General features: G+C 40.4%; 1 protein-coding gene across 6 annotated transcripts in view; it reads right to left on the reverse strand.

Moving 5' to 3' along the window:
• Positions 1 to 16,805, reverse strand: part of FGF13 (fibroblast growth factor 13) — a 627,264-nt gene that overhangs the window by 89,338 nt on the left and 521,121 nt on the right. The gene's annotated exons all lie outside the window — the stretch shown is intronic.

Consider the following 16,805-nt stretch of genomic DNA (forward strand, 5'->3'; position numbering starts at 1 on the left):
AATGAGACGCATGGAGGAAATCACTGCGCAACCAACTCACCCTATTTCATTCTGTGGGAGGGCAGTTCTCCTAGACGCAGCCTAGAAAAGCAGAGGGTATCGATGAAGCCTACACATTTTTTGTGCTCTACTAAGAAAATGTACCTAGTAAAATGTGAAACAAAGCTAATGATTGACATTTCCTTGTCTTTCGATGCTTGGAAGTATATAGCCCACAAAGAATGCTCCAAGAGGCATTACAGTGCACAACAAAGGGGTGGGAAAAGATCTGAGTTCTGCGATGTTTATGCCTTTCCCACTGGATATTACTTTCATATAACTCCTTATTTCAAATTTGTGTAAAAAACTGTCTCCCAAGTTCAATAAGGTCATAACACTCACTATGAAAAAGACAGACAGGAAAACTTATATTTTACATACAACTTTGACTTTCCCTCACCCAGTATTTTAATATTATATTATCCTTTTCAAAGCCACAGTAAGCAAAAACTGGAGAAAAATGCGATTTCATACTGTTGAGGAACCTTATGAGCGGTAAAATATGAACACATTTATATTAACTAAAAGCCTTTTATGAATCATAATCCATCATGCAGTGGCCTGTTTGCTTCTACTCTAGGTTGACACAATTTTTGTAGCTTTCCTATTTGAGCTCCGTAAGTTATAACTCCAGTTTTTTCAAAGTTTCAGAGGGAAGTCAGTCTCTTATCTAGCATTTAAACGTGAGTAGGCAAGAGAGAACATTTTCCCCTCCTCCCATTCCCAAATACTCCATCCCCTGAGCCATACCCCCTTGATTCCACAAAGACCTTTCGTTGAAAATTGAGCATGAACCAGCTCTGACCTCCAAATTGGAGAATGGGTCTAACCAGGCCATATGCTTAGTTAATCATGCACAGAATTTTGGAATATTATGTAGCTGTCAGATATTTTTCTAACATTATATTAGGTTCGATTACTTCTGCAATAATGGTACTCAAGCATAGATCTAAGATACCATGGTAAACAAAATTCAGAAAGTAGGAATTAGAATTCTTCCCATACTCTAGGCTTTACAATGAGTAGGAGATGGTGGTCATCTGCCACTGGGGGAGGGCCAGGAAAACCGAGGGAGACACCCCCCTCTCCTCCACTCTAGGTGCACAGTGCAGGGAGGGCAGGGATAATCACCGAGAGAAACCCCACAGGTGCTGCGCACCTTGAGTACACCGAGTACCAGTCAGCGGCCCTCTACTGCCGTGAAGGGCAAGAGATGAAAGCGAGAACGCCCACTCCTGTCAGCTTTCCAGTTTACAGAGCCTGCTGAAGTATGAGGCTGAAGCAGGAGCCCACAAACTACCCAGGCACTATCAGATTGAACCCTGCTAAAGGGAAAGCTATACTCCTCCCCTTAAATAAAGTGAAGCCCGTTGTAAACTGAACAGAACTACAGCAACAACAAAGCTCAGCTCCAGATCACTCCGACAGTAGCCTTATCCCAAACCAAATAGGAACGGCCTAAGGAAGAAAGGGTATTCTCATTCATGGACACTGACATAAGTTACCTCAGTTTCTGCTCTTTTACAGATAGTGACTGGTATTTAAATGGAAACAGAAGACTTACAAAAAAGGAAGAAAACAGAAAATATTCTCAAGAGATAGGGTCAATACAACCAATCCCAGAGGTGGCCTAGATGAAGAAATTATCAAAGACTTTAACGTAACTGTGATAAATATTTTAAAAGAGCTAATGGAAAAGGTGACTAACATGCACGAATGGGTATAGAATGTCAGTGTTGAGATGGAGACTATGGACAGAGAAAAATGGAAGGGCTACAAGTGAAATGTAGACTGTCAGAGATGATGAATTTGTTCTCAGGGATTATCAGTTGACTGGCTATATAGCAGAGAAGGAAATTTGTGACTTGGATACATGTGAATATAAAGAATCTAAAAAGAAACAGGAAGAAATAAAACAGCAAAAAGAAATGGAACAGAGCATCTGATATCTGTGGGACAATAGCAAACCATCTGACATATGAGTAATTAGAGTCCCTGGAGGAGAAGAAAGAGAGGGATGAGCAGAAGAAATATGTGAGGGGATAACAGCCAACAATTTTTCAAAATTTATGGAAAGACATTTTAACTGTAGAAGAAGCTCAGAAAATACCAACCAGGATTAATAAAACAAACAACAACCAGCTAAGCACATCAGAGACAAACTACTAAAGCTACTAAGATAAAGAGTCAATCTTGAAAGCATCCAGGAAAAACAGAAATACTACATACAGGGGAACAATGATAAGAATAATATATAAAACGTCTCAACAGAAACAATGAGACAGAAGACAGTGGAGTATCATTTCATCTGCTTGCTGAAAGAAAAATAAAACCTGTCAAACCTATCCAGCCAAAAATATGTTTCAAAGATGAAGGTGAAATAAAGAAATTTTCAGGAAAAAAAGCTGAAAAAATTTTACCCAGTAGAAACACACTACAAGAAATACTTCAAAAAAAAAAAGCTCTTTATACTGAAGTAAAATTATACCACCTAGAAATCTAATTTTGTAGGAAGAAATGAAACACACCAGAAGGAGTAAATATATTGCTAAGTAAAAAGGATCAATATTTTTCAAAAACAGTATGTGCATGTTGGGGGGTGTGTGTGTAGAAATCACATCAAAGACTATTGACTGTTCATAGTAAAAATAATCAATGAAGTAACAAGGGGGGTTGTAACACATATAGAATAAAACATATAAGAAAATGATCATAAAGGTTGTGAGTGGGATAATTGGAAGAATAATGTTGCCAATTTCTTACTTTCTATGGGAAGCAATAGAATATACATTGAAAGTGACACAAATAGAGATGCTTATTGTAATCTTGTGAAACTGCTAAAAATAATACAAAGAATGTAAAATGAAAAAAAAAATTGTGATTCACCCCCAAAAAGGCTGGAAAAGAGGAACAGGAAGATGCAAAGAGACTGGACAAATAGAAATCAAGAACCAAAATGGAATATTTAAATCCAAACATATCAATAATTATAATATAAAATGCTGGAGAGGGTGTGGAGAAAAAGGAATCCCCCTACACTGCTGGTGGGAATGTAGTTTGGTGCAGCCATTATGGAAAACAGTATGGAGATTCCTTAAAAAACTAAAAATAGACTTACTATATGATCCAGCAATCCCACTCCTGGGCATATATCTGGCGGGAACTCTAATTCGAAGACTCATGCACCCCAGCTTTCATAGCAGCACTATTTACAATAGCCAAGAAATGGAAGCAATCTAAATGTCCACTGACAGATGACTGAATAAAGAAGCTGTGGTATATTTATACAATTGAATACTACTCAGCCATAAAAAAGAATGAAATAATGCCATTTGCAGCAACATGGGTGGATCTAGAGATTATCACAGTAAGTGAAGTAAGTCAGAGAAAAACAAATATTGTATGATATCACTTACAGGTAGAATCTGAAAAGAAACACACAAATGAACTTACTTACAAAACAAAAACAGACTCACAGACATAGACAACAAACTTACAATTACTGGGGGGAAAGGGGGTGGGAAGGGATAAATTGAGAGTTCAAGATTTGCAGATACTAACTACTATAATTTAAATAGATAAACAACAAGGTCATACTGTATAGCACAGGGAACTATATTCAATATCTTGTAGTACCCTATAATGAAAAAGAATATGAAAAGGAATATATGTATGTATATGCATAACTGAAACATTATGCTTACACCAGAAATTGATGCAACATTGTAAACTGACTATACTTCAATTAAAAAATTGAAAAAAATTATGATATAAATATAAATGGTAAAAGGCAGAATTTGGGGACTAGAAGAAAAGGAAAGACTGAATTATATGCTGCTTACAAAACACACTTTAAACATAAAGACACAAAGAGAATGGACATCAAAGAATGGAAAATATATATATTGCAAACACTGAGCCTAACATAGATGCTGTGGCTGTACCAGTGTCAGATAAGGTAGACTTCATGGTGATGAATACCACCAGACATAAAGAAAGAAATTTCGTAATTATACAATGGTCAATTTATCAAGAATATTAATTCCTATGTGTTTATGCCTAACAAAGGTATTACATACATGAAGCAAAAATTGGTAACAATAAAACGAAATCCAGATAAATCCACAATTATGGTTGAAGGCTTCAATACTCATCTCTAAGGCATTGATAGAATATACAGACCAAAAAAAATTAGAGTATAGAATTGAACAACATTATCAATCAATTGGACCTGATATAAATTTACAGAACACTGCACTAACCAATAGTAGGAAACACATTCTTCTCAAGGGCACCAAGTAGACTACGAGCTCGGCCATCATACAAGTTTAAATAAATGTCTAAAGATTAAAATCGAACAGAATATGTTATCTGACTGCAACAATATCAAGTTTAAAATCAACATCAAGAATGTACATAGACCTGCCCCCCAAATTTGGAAATCAAATATCACACATTTCAATAAGCCATGGGTAAAAGAAAAATCTAAAAAGGAAATTAGGAAATACTTTGAACTGAATGATAATTAAATACAATAAATCGAAAAATGAAATGAATCTAAAGCAATCCTTATAGGGAAACGTATAGCTGCTTTAAATGCTTTTACTCAACAAAAAGAAGAAAGTTGTAAAATCAGTGATTTATATTTGCACCTTAAGAAGCCAGAAAAAGAAGAACTAACTAAATCCCAAATAAACAAGGAGAAAGGACATCATAAAAATGAGGGTATCAATGACAGCAATAGAGATAATCACCAAAGCTAAAGGTTGATTCTTTGAAAAGATTAATAAAATTTTAAACTATTAGCAATATAGAGCAAGAAAAAGAAAAAATACGAACTATGAATATAATCAATGGAAATGAGGACATCACTAGAGATGCTACAGACGTTAAAAGGATAGTGAGAGGCTGTTGTGGACAATTCAATAATAAGACCAAAAAACCCAGTGAAAAATAGGCAAAACACATGAACAGGTACTTCAATGAAGAAGATATACAAAGACCCACTAAACACATGAGGAAGTACTCAACATTCTTAGTCATCAGGCAGATGCAACTTAAAACCCAAATATAATACCACAATACACACACAAGAATAGGACGAATGAAAAGAACTCTCAACCCCAAATGTTGGCGATTATGTGGAACAATCACAATTCTCATTGGCGGGAGTGTAAAAGGAAAGGTATGTTTAGCAGTAGCTTTAAAGTTAAATTTCTATCAACCTTAGTACCCCACAATTTCACTGCTAGCTGTCTGTCCAAAAGAAATTACAGCAGATACCCACAAAAAGATTTGTAAAAATTGTTTATAGAAGCTTTACTCATTGTAACCAAAATCTGGCAACAGTCTAGATGTCCCTCAATGACAGAGCAGGTCAACAAACTGGCATAGTCATGCAATGGAATACTTCTCAGCAAAAAAGTGGAATGATTTACCCATACGCATAGACACTTGGGTGAACTTCAGAAACCTTATTCTGGGTGAAAGGAGTCAGACACACAAAAAAGCACCTATGTAATGTTTCCACTTACATGAAGTTCTAAAGTAGCAAAAGTAACCCATGATGAGAGAGGAAGTTCAATAGTTGCTTCTGGCAGTTGACTAGGAAGGGCCATAAGGGAACTTTCTGGGGTGATGGATATGTTCTCTATCTTGAATGCAGATTACGTGAGTGAATGCATTTTTCAAAACTGATCAAACTTTTACTGTATGTAAATTATATCTAAATAGCAAAAAAAAAAAACCTTTAAAAAGGAATATACACTCGACTTCTTATGTGTGAATGTGGGAGGCTGGTGAGGGAGGGACAACAGTGAAGGTTGGGAAGCGAGTAATGAGTGGAGAATAGTTCCAGGATTTCTCTAAGTGAGATATGTGTCATCTTCCGTTCCAGAATCAGATGGAGTACTTGTTAGAATGTCGATTCTTGGGTTCCAACCAAATCAGCCGGGAATCTCCAATTTTAGCCAGTTTCGCAAAGGATACTGATGGCACACACTGAAGTTTGGGAACAGCTGGGTTACAGAATTTTCAGCTCAGGATATAGAATTCTACCATAGAGAAACAGTGTAGTTAGACAACACTGAAGCTAATGCTTGAAATGTGATTTTGGATACTTCGCGAGTGATGAGTGTTTTGAGTCAGCTTTCATATGTCTATAAAATCAGACTATTTTATTTTATTGAGATGAGTTGACATTGTAATTTTGAGTTGGAAGCTTGAAACTGAGCATCTGACAGAAACTATAACATTAACTGAGATTCTAAATTTTCCTGTTATGGAGATGAACTGTCATGTATTCATGTAAAACATGTTTAAGGAAAGTGAGTTATATTGTATCAAAACAATAATTGTGCTTCTATTATGCATAAAGCAGTCACAGAATTGCCATTGAGACAAAAAGACATGAGCTTGGGAGTGATCGTAACCAAAGACTACCAACCTCTTACATTGGTGTTTTAAATATCTAAAGATCTTGCAATCAGAATAGTAACAATTGGCCAAACAACAAACCAGTATTTGTTCAAAATCCATTATATCTGGGATAGTATGGCATTACACGGACCTGTTTTAAAGACTAGCTCCAATGTTCATTAACTGGGGAACTCTCTCATTATTATCAACCACTGAGTATCAGTTCCCTCAGCAGTAAAATGAAGAAAATATTCACCTCCCTTGCAGGCTTGTTGTAAGAATTAGAATTATACATGTACAGTATTTAAGCTGGGGACTGGTTCATAGTTGATGCTTATCAAATGGTAGCTGTTTTTTCTTGGTCATACAATCTAACCATTATGGTGATTACTTAAACCTCTTTTCCTTTTTAAATTTTTTGGGGTAATTAGCTTATTTATTTAAATGGAGGTACTGGGGAGTGAAACCAGGATCTCATGCATTGCTAAGCACATGCTCTACCGCTGAGCTCTCCCCTCCCCTCCAAGCCTCTTTTTCTTCATGAGGAGGAAGAAGGAAACTGTTGACCAAGAACAAAGATCAAGTGGATCACATATTTAGAGAATGAAATAATATGGAGAGGAAAAAAATAAGAGCCTGACTGGTTCTTTTGGAGTGTTAAGATCTATAGAGCAGGGTTATGATGTGACTTAAGGGAAAGAGACCAAAAAGGCTGCTTGAGCTGCTTCAGGACTATGTATTCCATGGCTTATTCAGTACTGTACATCTAGAAGCTAGCAGAGCGCCTGTAACATAGTCGGTTCTCAGGGCACATTTGCTGAGTGAATGAAAGGCGGCAAAAGGAATCTTCGCAGCTTGTACGTGGTCCAGGCTGGCTCAGCCAGTGAACGTGAGCGGTCTTGTTCTGACTGTCTCGATATTTTACATCGTAGCAGTGGTTAACTAAGAAGTCAAGGAATTCTCAGGACCCAAACAAAAGCTTGGGGGGGGTTTCCCCACATAAATGGCATTTTAAGTTACTACTGTTGTTAGTTCTGTGCTATTGATTAGGGGGATAAAAAAGAAGGGCTAAATGAGCCTTGCCTCCTAGGAATTTATAATCCAATGCAGAAAATGAGCACAAAGTTCAATACAAATGAGGGAGTTCAGAATGCGTGTCATATGGTTGGTTTAGCCAGTAAGTCCTACGAGAGTTCTAGGGGTGAAGAAATGTTAGTTGTTTGGTAGAGGGGTGGTTTAGAAAGGGCACCTCAGAGGACATGAACCAAAGTCTCACACACATTTAAGTCCCTGGTTAAATTACACCTCGTCAATGAGGCCGTCCCAAACCCAGCCAGCAGAAGGCGCCTATCCTAGTCCTGATCCCCTGTGGCTTTCTGTATTTCCGTTACAGCACTCATCACAGTACGTCTGGTGTTAGCTAGCTGGGCGAGCAGTCTGTGCCTTCCTGGCAGGCAGGACCTATGGCTCCCCCATCTTGGCACCTCTCTCAGTGTTAGCACATCACAGAGAGGACACTGCATAGAGAACACATTCTTGAACTGGACAAATTCCTCTAGGTGCAATGAAGGCGACTGGATTGCCTGAAGCAATTCTTTTAGGGAAGGAGGGAGATGGGACTGGAAGGGTTATGTTGAGCCGGACTATGGTGGTCCTTGCTTACAGAATAAAGTCAACCACCCCCTGCCCCCAACCGGTTGGCATACAGAATGAAGCCAGTGAAGGTTTTTATATAGAGAAGGAACATGATGAGGGTGGCATTTAGAGACCTTATCATATTTCCTCATATGAGCTAGTATTAGAGCTGGAAAAACATCTCCTTATGCAACTACGCAGTCAGGCCCCAGCAGAACAACGACTATCACAAAGAATTCCCAAGTATTTGGTATTTACACAGAGATGCGTGCACAGAACCAACCAAAGAACGAGTCCTAGTAAACATCCCCAACTCCGACTCCTCTGGAGCCCAAGTATATGCCTAAATAACACCCATCTTGTCATGCAAGGAAAGGCTCCTGAACGATAATTCTTAGTCCTCTAAGAACAGAGTAAAGGATGGAATATGTTGAGAAAGGGTTAATATTCGGACATTGCTGCTACTTGTTGAACTAGACATAGCAAGTCAGCATGAGTGACAGATTAGAGTTTTGGGTCCAGGAGACACGCATATGCCCTCTTTAAATCTGTAAATGACTATACTTGTTATTTACAGGTATAGTGTAAATACCTCTGAGTAAGGTATTTAAACAATTGTATTTTAGAAGGCAGTGGTATCATGTCGTATCAGGCAATAGCTGCTAAATCATCAGAAGCACCAATAAATTATTCAGAAAATTTGCAAAACAGAGTAAACAGATTAAAATGTCACCATTTAAAACACTCTCACAAATAAGGCACTATTAAAACATACTTTAGCAAGCCCTGGTCAGAGACTTCTTTCTGAACAGAATGTAGATTATGTTTTCATTCTGGTATGCAAAATTCAGACTTTCAAATGGATAGATTAAAGAGTAATCCTTTAAATGCATGTTATAAAAGAAGTTTCCGCTTTACAAAAACATTCACAAAAAGGCTCCTTCCCTTACTACATACCCCATGTGGATTTCAAATGGTACTTGATTTACATATAATTTTCCGGAAACAATTTAGTTGTATAAAGCAAGACACACTTGTTCTGTAGACTGAGATATGCTTAAACTTATAGGCCATGCCCAGTGGCACTGCTGGAAAGGAAAGTTAAGGCACATTCATCTTTCTCCTACAGGAATGGTATTCCAAGGGGAATTTACAGAAACTTTTCTGCCCAAAAGGTACTTGATCCTGTGGCTACGCTCCTTCCTTCTCAAGAGCTTAGCTGCTGGGATAAATTGTCCCACCATCCATGACCTCTTCACTTCTAATAGTATTCACAACTCCAAAGCCTCTGGTTTCCAAAGAAATGGCAAAGACAAATACACTATACATTCTAAAGACCCAATGTGAAGACAGTCCTTCCAGTCAGTTTTATAAGATCAGCTTAGATTGTTTCATCATTTGTCCAGAGCAAATAGATTGCAAGGTTTTTGAGTTGTTCTATGCAGCCATTGTCGATATATTCATTTACTCAACAAACACCGAGTATCTGCTCAGCCCCAGGCCCGGGGCCAGGCAGTAAGAATTGCATATTATGAGAAGGCACTTGGATGCACTGCCCAGGTAACAGTGGCCTCAATGTTTGGAATGAGTGATTTGGGGAAACAGCTCAAAGTACACATCTGCATCCCCTAAAAAACAGACTAAGTGATTATTGACAAAAAACAGTAACTATATCATTTCCTAAGTGCCTATCGATAAGAAAATGATCCACAAATACATTGTTTCCTATAGTTGCCGAAGAAGGGGGAAATTTGTCTTCATGTGTCCTAAATTTTGGAAACTGAATCAACACGCTATGTGGACTTCTAGGCAGATGTAGGCATAGCCACTGAATAGAAGGCCCCTAACCAGCCAGAAAAAGAAAAGAACACGAAGGGACCTTGAAAAGCTGAAAAACTAGTCATGGGAACAAGCAGAAAGCAGCACAGCAAGGACATAAACACGTAGAGAAATAAATGGCTGAGCTAAAACAGGACTGGTTAGAAACACAACTTTTAGTAGGCGAAAGAGACTTGGACTCCTTAATTTCAATACGCATGATCGTGAGGGCTTCCAGGGTGAAGGGTGACACAGAAGGAGTACAGCTACTGTCCTTTAGCTTCACCGAGGACCAAATGAGAGGCACCAGACTTAATTAGAGGATGGGGGATTTAGGGAGAATGTTCTTGCCTTGAGAGCCATTGAAATGAATTCTTTAAAGAGCTTATGGGTACAGTGGCTGGGACAGTCTCAGTATATGAGAGGTGAAGTGTTTAACCATCTAAAGACAAAGAGATAAACTACCTGACCTTTCTTGGGACTCGTCATCCTCTGGTGGCATAATCCTTTGTCCTGGTCTCATTTGCACTATGTCACCATGGACTCAGAGCTTACCCTGTATCGCATCAAGTACTTTTAACTTTCCTTTCAAAGAGAAACTGCAGCATCCTCAGTCACTGCCAATCTGTCCCCTAGTTTGCACTCATTTCTGCAAAGGGCCTTGGTTTGCCATGAACATACATCTATTTAAAACAGACACATCTATTTACAACATTTCATTAATCAATCTAGAAGTCTTTTGTAAGCATAAAATTGGTTTGTGCTTGAATCTAACCAGCTTAGATGGCAATCTGATCACTTCCGATTAATACATGCACTTGTCAATGCAATAATTGTTAGGCGAGAATTACTTATGTCACAGAACTTACTCAGCAAAGAATTAATGTACTCGTTCCACTCAGATACTTTACAAGCAGGGAGATGGGTTTAAATGTTTCTGGCACACGTACTATAAGGTACGTAGAGTCCGCAGTCCCTTTAACGATGATTATAAGCCATTTCCCATCTGACAGGTGGAAACTTTGATGGGTTTATTAGAGGCATGAATTGTGAGAATAATCAGAAAATGAAATGCTGAAGCGACCTCACAAATTCTACAATGATTTCCATCACTAATACTGCCCTTGATGCCCTAACTGTTCAAATGAACTTTTTCTCCTTTTCATGCGATCAACTGAAGTAACCAAATAAGCAATGCCCGTGCAACACGACAGATCAGTCCTAACCTTCATTTGCGGATGCCCCAGGACCACTCCAAGGAGGTCGGGAGATCCTGCGAAGTACTCAGAAGGGGAAATCTATTAATCCCAGTTAATTCCATGAATAAACACATGCTAACTCAGCAGTTTCAGAACAGGGGGAAGGATTTTGAAGAAATAAGAACTGCAAAGAGTAATCGCTCATCTGGACAATATGTCCTAGCAAAATAACACATTTAGAGGGGTGAGCATGCTCTGGAATGTCTCGAGTTCAATGATAAACAAAGTGCAAAGGGTTGCAATGGAAGCGTTTGCTTGATGAGGTTACTTGGTTCAAATAATATGAAGACTGGCAAAAGTTTCAAAACAAAAGATGCCATTTTCCATTTAGTGAGATGTTCACATTTCTCATCAAAAAGTAGCCAGCGGAGAGATTTAAAGTGTCCCAAAGAATCCCTGTCTTGCTATTTTCTGAGGCTTGAAACTGACGGCTCCGGCAACCTTCTCTCATCTTGTTTTTCTCTGCGAGCCGGAGGCTCTTGGGCGTTGGTTCCATTAGCTATCTGCGGCATCTCCCCCGCCGCCATGGACGAACAGATCGTCTCCCAGTTTCGCTTAGATGTCATGGAGTGCCTATCTTCTGCGATTTCCCTGAAGATACACCTAATAAGATTCTCAGAATTAATGTGCGATTGTGTCCACTTTTTCGTTGCTCTGGGTTGCCTTCTCTTTCCTTCCCTTCTTAAGCTAAAGGCAAAATACATTTAAAGCCGATTATAATTATTCTCTTTTCTTCCTTCCTTCAGAAATTCAGATGAATGTTTTGTGCTGTCTGCATAAAGGCAAATCTGGAGGTAGGAAATCTCTCTCGGATCAGCTGGTGTCACAGTTTTCCAAATACAAATAGGGCTTTAAATAGACAGATAAACACACTCACGCTTCTGTAACAATTAATATCTAAAAATTCCTCTTAGGAAAAACAAACAAACAAAGCATTTTTCAAAGAGTCTATGTTCAAAAGCCACACATCATGGAGTACAGGGAAACTCAAGAGCCCCTGTCCCATCCGGAAAGCAAAGATCTCAACAGAAAGATCTCCGGCATAATTTTGTTAATTTCCACAAAGGCGTTAATGTCCAGGATAAGCTCCCAAATCTCTGTCCTTCAAAAACATTGCTTAAATAAATCTTACCTGAATACGACTTCCTTAACAAAGCCATGCTTCTTTATAAGCTGGTCCTACCCAGACAATTGCTGTCTACATTTGGAGCAGACACAGAGAGAGGAGATCAGAGAAAGTTTAAGGCATATCTAAAGTATTCTCCAAGGTACTGGCCAGAAACATCAAGCCCATACTCGCGGTATAGAGAGATCATTAATGGGCATTAGTGACAGACCATTATGACTCTCACAGATCATTAATGATTCATCATGTAGCAGTATTGTTCTGGCAATAATCAGACCATTGCTTGGACTCAGATATAAGCTTCACTCATACTATTTGCTTAAACTTATTATTTCCAAGCATAAAATTTTATTTTGCCTTCTAGAATTACGAAAAATGGTCTGTAACAGGATCCCTCAGCACATTAGAGGACTTTTTGGAGCTAGCTGCCTTCTTTGGTAGACGCTTCTCCTGCTGTCAGAAATCTTGTTGTCTGAAAGGCTCCCCAATAGCTTCTGGGATGTGGGAAATGTGTCTTTTTATTTTGAAGTTGAATTATTGATGAATAGAAAATGCTACAAGCAAAATAAACATTTAGAAGAATTACAGTTGCTCAATCCTCTGTAACAATCACTCATCAGATGTTGAAATTTTACTTGAATTTTGAGTTTCTTGTCAAAAAGAACATTTTCATATCGAAGTCCCTTGTTAAAAACTCAGAGCATCTACTAGCAGCCTGTGACGAGGCTTTTGGCTAATTATAACAAAAAAGCAAGAAACACAGTCTATTTTAGCATCATGCCACACACGTTACCGAAGCACTCAACAGTGTTAATATAGGAATCAAAATTTTAAGGAAAAGTGAAATCCCAAACCAAATTGTCATTCTTTTTATTTTTACCTTATGGAAGAGCCACTATTTTGGTTCAAAATTCAAATGGAAATGGAAATTTAGTTATTCCGGGAGCAAACGAGTCTTTCCTATTGAACAGATTGGATTCTCCTTCTATGTGGCTCTGGGAAAACTTCCCTTGAGTCAGAGAGAAGGGAAATCTGTCTCAAGGTCTGAATATCGTCACTATCAATGAATATTGAAGAAATTACTGACACCCACGAGGAGCTATATTTATGAAGCCCATCACCCATACTCGGTGCTATATGGAAAAGAAGATTATGTATACCCAAAAGCATTCCATCAACTTACATAATTTTTTCCCCTTAAGCGTCTCTGCATAATCAAAATTGCCTTGTGCTCTCTCCCTCCACTTTTCCATCCAACACTAAGAGTGTAACAGACAACAGCTGCAAACGTTAGCCCCTCCCAAAGGGATCCAGCCTCCAGCGAAATTGGTTTAGCTGCAAGGACGGCATTTCAGCAGAAGGCAGAGGATGGAGAAAATTTGTTCTGCCCTGAAATCAAGCATCCTCCCCCAGCGCTGTCAGCCGCCCACAGCCCAGGGGCCCGAGCACCAGGAGCCCTCAGAACCCAAGTGGGCTGAGGTGTCGCTCCTCAGCGGGGAAGTGTGTCCCGGTTTCATGCTTTGCGGTCACTGTTTTTAAATTCTTAACAATTTTTGAACAAAGAGCAGAAATTTTTAACATTCTCATTTTGCACTGGGCCCTGCAAATTATGTAGCCAGTCCTAACCCTTACAAACCATCAGTTAGCTAGCCAGTCATGCTTAGAGGGGCAGATGGTCGGCTTCAGAGTGTGGCCATGGGGTCTTCCCCGTTGCCCTTGGGCTGGGAAACTGAGCTACTGCTCAGGCCACCAGACACGCGGTTGCATATGCTCAGATCCCTGTTTGCAAACCAAAATGGCTAATGGAAGACTTTCGGCTTCCGTGAACTCCTTACGCAGGAGAGATGCCAACTTCCTTCAAGCAAAAATAGCAAACCCTAATATGGAGGCAGTCTCTCTTGGCCAATGGAAGAGCTCTTTAGAAAGAGGCATTTCTCAAGGGGCAAAATTAAGTCATCTCGCTCGGAGTGGTCTTACCGGGTCTAACCAAGAGACTCTGTCTTCTTTTAGTTGCGCCATAGCTTCTTATGACCATACAGGGGCTGCACTGGGCAGCGCACTGGGGCGTGAGATCCCCCGGGAGGAGAGCGACGCAATCTTTGGATGTCTAGACTGCACAGAAATAAACCAAGCGAGGGCTGACAGGGAGCCGGACTGCAAGGCAGGTGAAGTTTATTTCTGCTCTCCTGTCTCTCCTTTCCCCCAAACCAGTTCTCAGCCACTCAGGGCCTTTGTGCTGCTGTCCAGCTGCTGCAACTCCACCGCCGGAAGAGCTCCCTAGGAGGCGTGGCAGCCCCCTCGGCACCCCAGGCCCTACCTTCTCTTGCATCCCTTCTCCCGAGCCTCCTAGTCCTCCGTGTGGCTGGTCTTGGTCAGGCATTAGGGAGCAAAGTCATCTAATTGAACGCATGTACACAAATTTGTGAGTAAATGCCAGCTCTCGCAAAAGTGTTTTCATTTTCTAAGTGCCTTGTTCTTCGATTGGCATACTCTTGGGTAGTGGGACCAGTGGAAGGATTTCAAGCAACAGAAAGGCAGAGGGGAAGGCAGGGCTCACCTGTTCGATTTAGCCTTAGGTGGGGATATACTTCAACATCTGCATCACTTCTTTACTGATTACAGTTTCTAAACCTTAGGGCTAAGGTCTTCCCACCCTTTAAAACGTAGCAAGGAGGGGACAGATTTGGGCCCATCCAGCCCATTGGTTCACGGTACCGCTCCCAACCCCACAAGCCAAACAAATTGCATTCTTCTAATGCACCAGGCTCTTTCACACCCCCACAGGTCTCTTCAAGATCTTCCCCAGCACAGGGTGCCCTTCGTCCTCTGTCTGTACCCGACGCAAACATCTATCATCAGACTAGGAAACCTGATTGCGTTCAGCCGTTTACATTTACTGGCCTGTAAGTGGCTAGAGGGCAAGGGCCACGTGTGATCCGACAAGCGTCTGCGAATAGATGAAATCAACAGAAAATGGTGTCTCCTAAATGGTGAACGCACTAGCAGTCTGAGCCTGCATGGCTGTCATAATTGTGACACAAAGATTCACAGGCTGTAGGCTGCAGCTTCGCTTTAGCTGACTTAGGCAGGGTTGCACGGGTGCCTTCACCGCCTTTACGGTGACTTTAATCCACGTCGAATTGATACTCGGGTGAGAGCTCGGTGCTGTGTCACTCACCCTCTTCCAAGAGATGCCATCAGCAACTAACTCTCTCTTTCTGCCCTGGGAACAACAGTGCCCCTCCAAAGTCACAATCTATCGTCTGTCCCTGTTTAATCCAACTCAACAGAAGCTGACAAATCTAGTTAACGCTCTGGTGAGTAGCCCTTAATCCCAGCCCAAGTTACAGATCTCCAAGCTTGCACTGCACTGTGGTCGAGTAGCCCGAGTAAGCAGCCTGTCTTCCTGGAGGCCCCAATCAATAGTCTGCCCTCCTCTTAGAGCCCAGACACATCAAAAGCAATAATGCCTGATATTTAATCATTTCCCATTAAAATGCAAAGCTCTGTCTCCAGGCCCCCTTGACAGTTTAATTGTTTTTAAATGTCTGCAGAAGCCGATGTAAACAGATTTGTAGTACATTGTTTACTTGCTGGCCCATCACAGCCTCTTGGCTAATTAATAAGAGCATTTTTGCTGCACACTGGGCATCTTGGCTACACTGATCCCTCATTTTGGGAAGAAGTCATGGGAGAGAGGAATTTATGGGAGTAAGAACACATAACATTTTTCATTAAAAAGTACCAATGAGTTGAAATTTTATGCCTACACAAAAACCTGCACACGGATGTTTACAGCAGTTTAATTCATCATCGCCAAAACTTGGAAGCCATCAGGATGTCCTTCAGTAGGTGAATGGATAAGTAAACTGTGGTCCATCCAGACAATGAGGAGATATTATTCAACACTTGAAAGAAATGAGCTATCAAGCCACAAAGAGACATGGAGGAACCGTCAATGCATATGACTAGGTGAAAGCAGCCAATGAGGAAAGGCTACAAACGGTGTGATTCCAACTCTGTGACATTCTGGAAAAGGCAAAATATGGTGACGGTAAAGTGGCTGCCAGGGATTGAGGGGAGGGAGAGATGAATAAGCAGAGCACCGAGGATTTTTAGGGCAGTGAAAATGCTCTGTGTGATGCCGTGATGATGGATACCTGTCATGATACATTCGCCCAGACCCACTGAATATACAACTCCACAAGTGAACCCTAAGGTCAACTACGGACTTTGGGTGATGATGATCAAGTGTCACAAATGTATCCCTGTGGTAGGGGATGTTGATAATGGGGGAGACAGTGGGGGGGGCAGGGGTATATGGGACATCCCTGTACCTTCCCCTCAATTTTGCTGCGAATCTGAAACTGCTCTGAAAAATAAAAATGAAAAGCACTGGGCACCTAGTATGTTTTCTAGGAGTCCACGTTTTCTCGCTGAATTCTCATGACCTCCCCCGCCCCCGCCCCCGCCCCCGTAAGCTTTTCTTTGTTGTGCTTTTTGGTTTTGGA

The sequence above is a fragment of the Vicugna pacos genome, chromosome X, assembly GCF_048564905.1.
Source record: "Vicugna pacos chromosome X, VicPac4, whole genome shotgun sequence".
NCBI lineage: Eukaryota > Metazoa > Chordata > Mammalia > Artiodactyla > Camelidae > Vicugna > Vicugna pacos.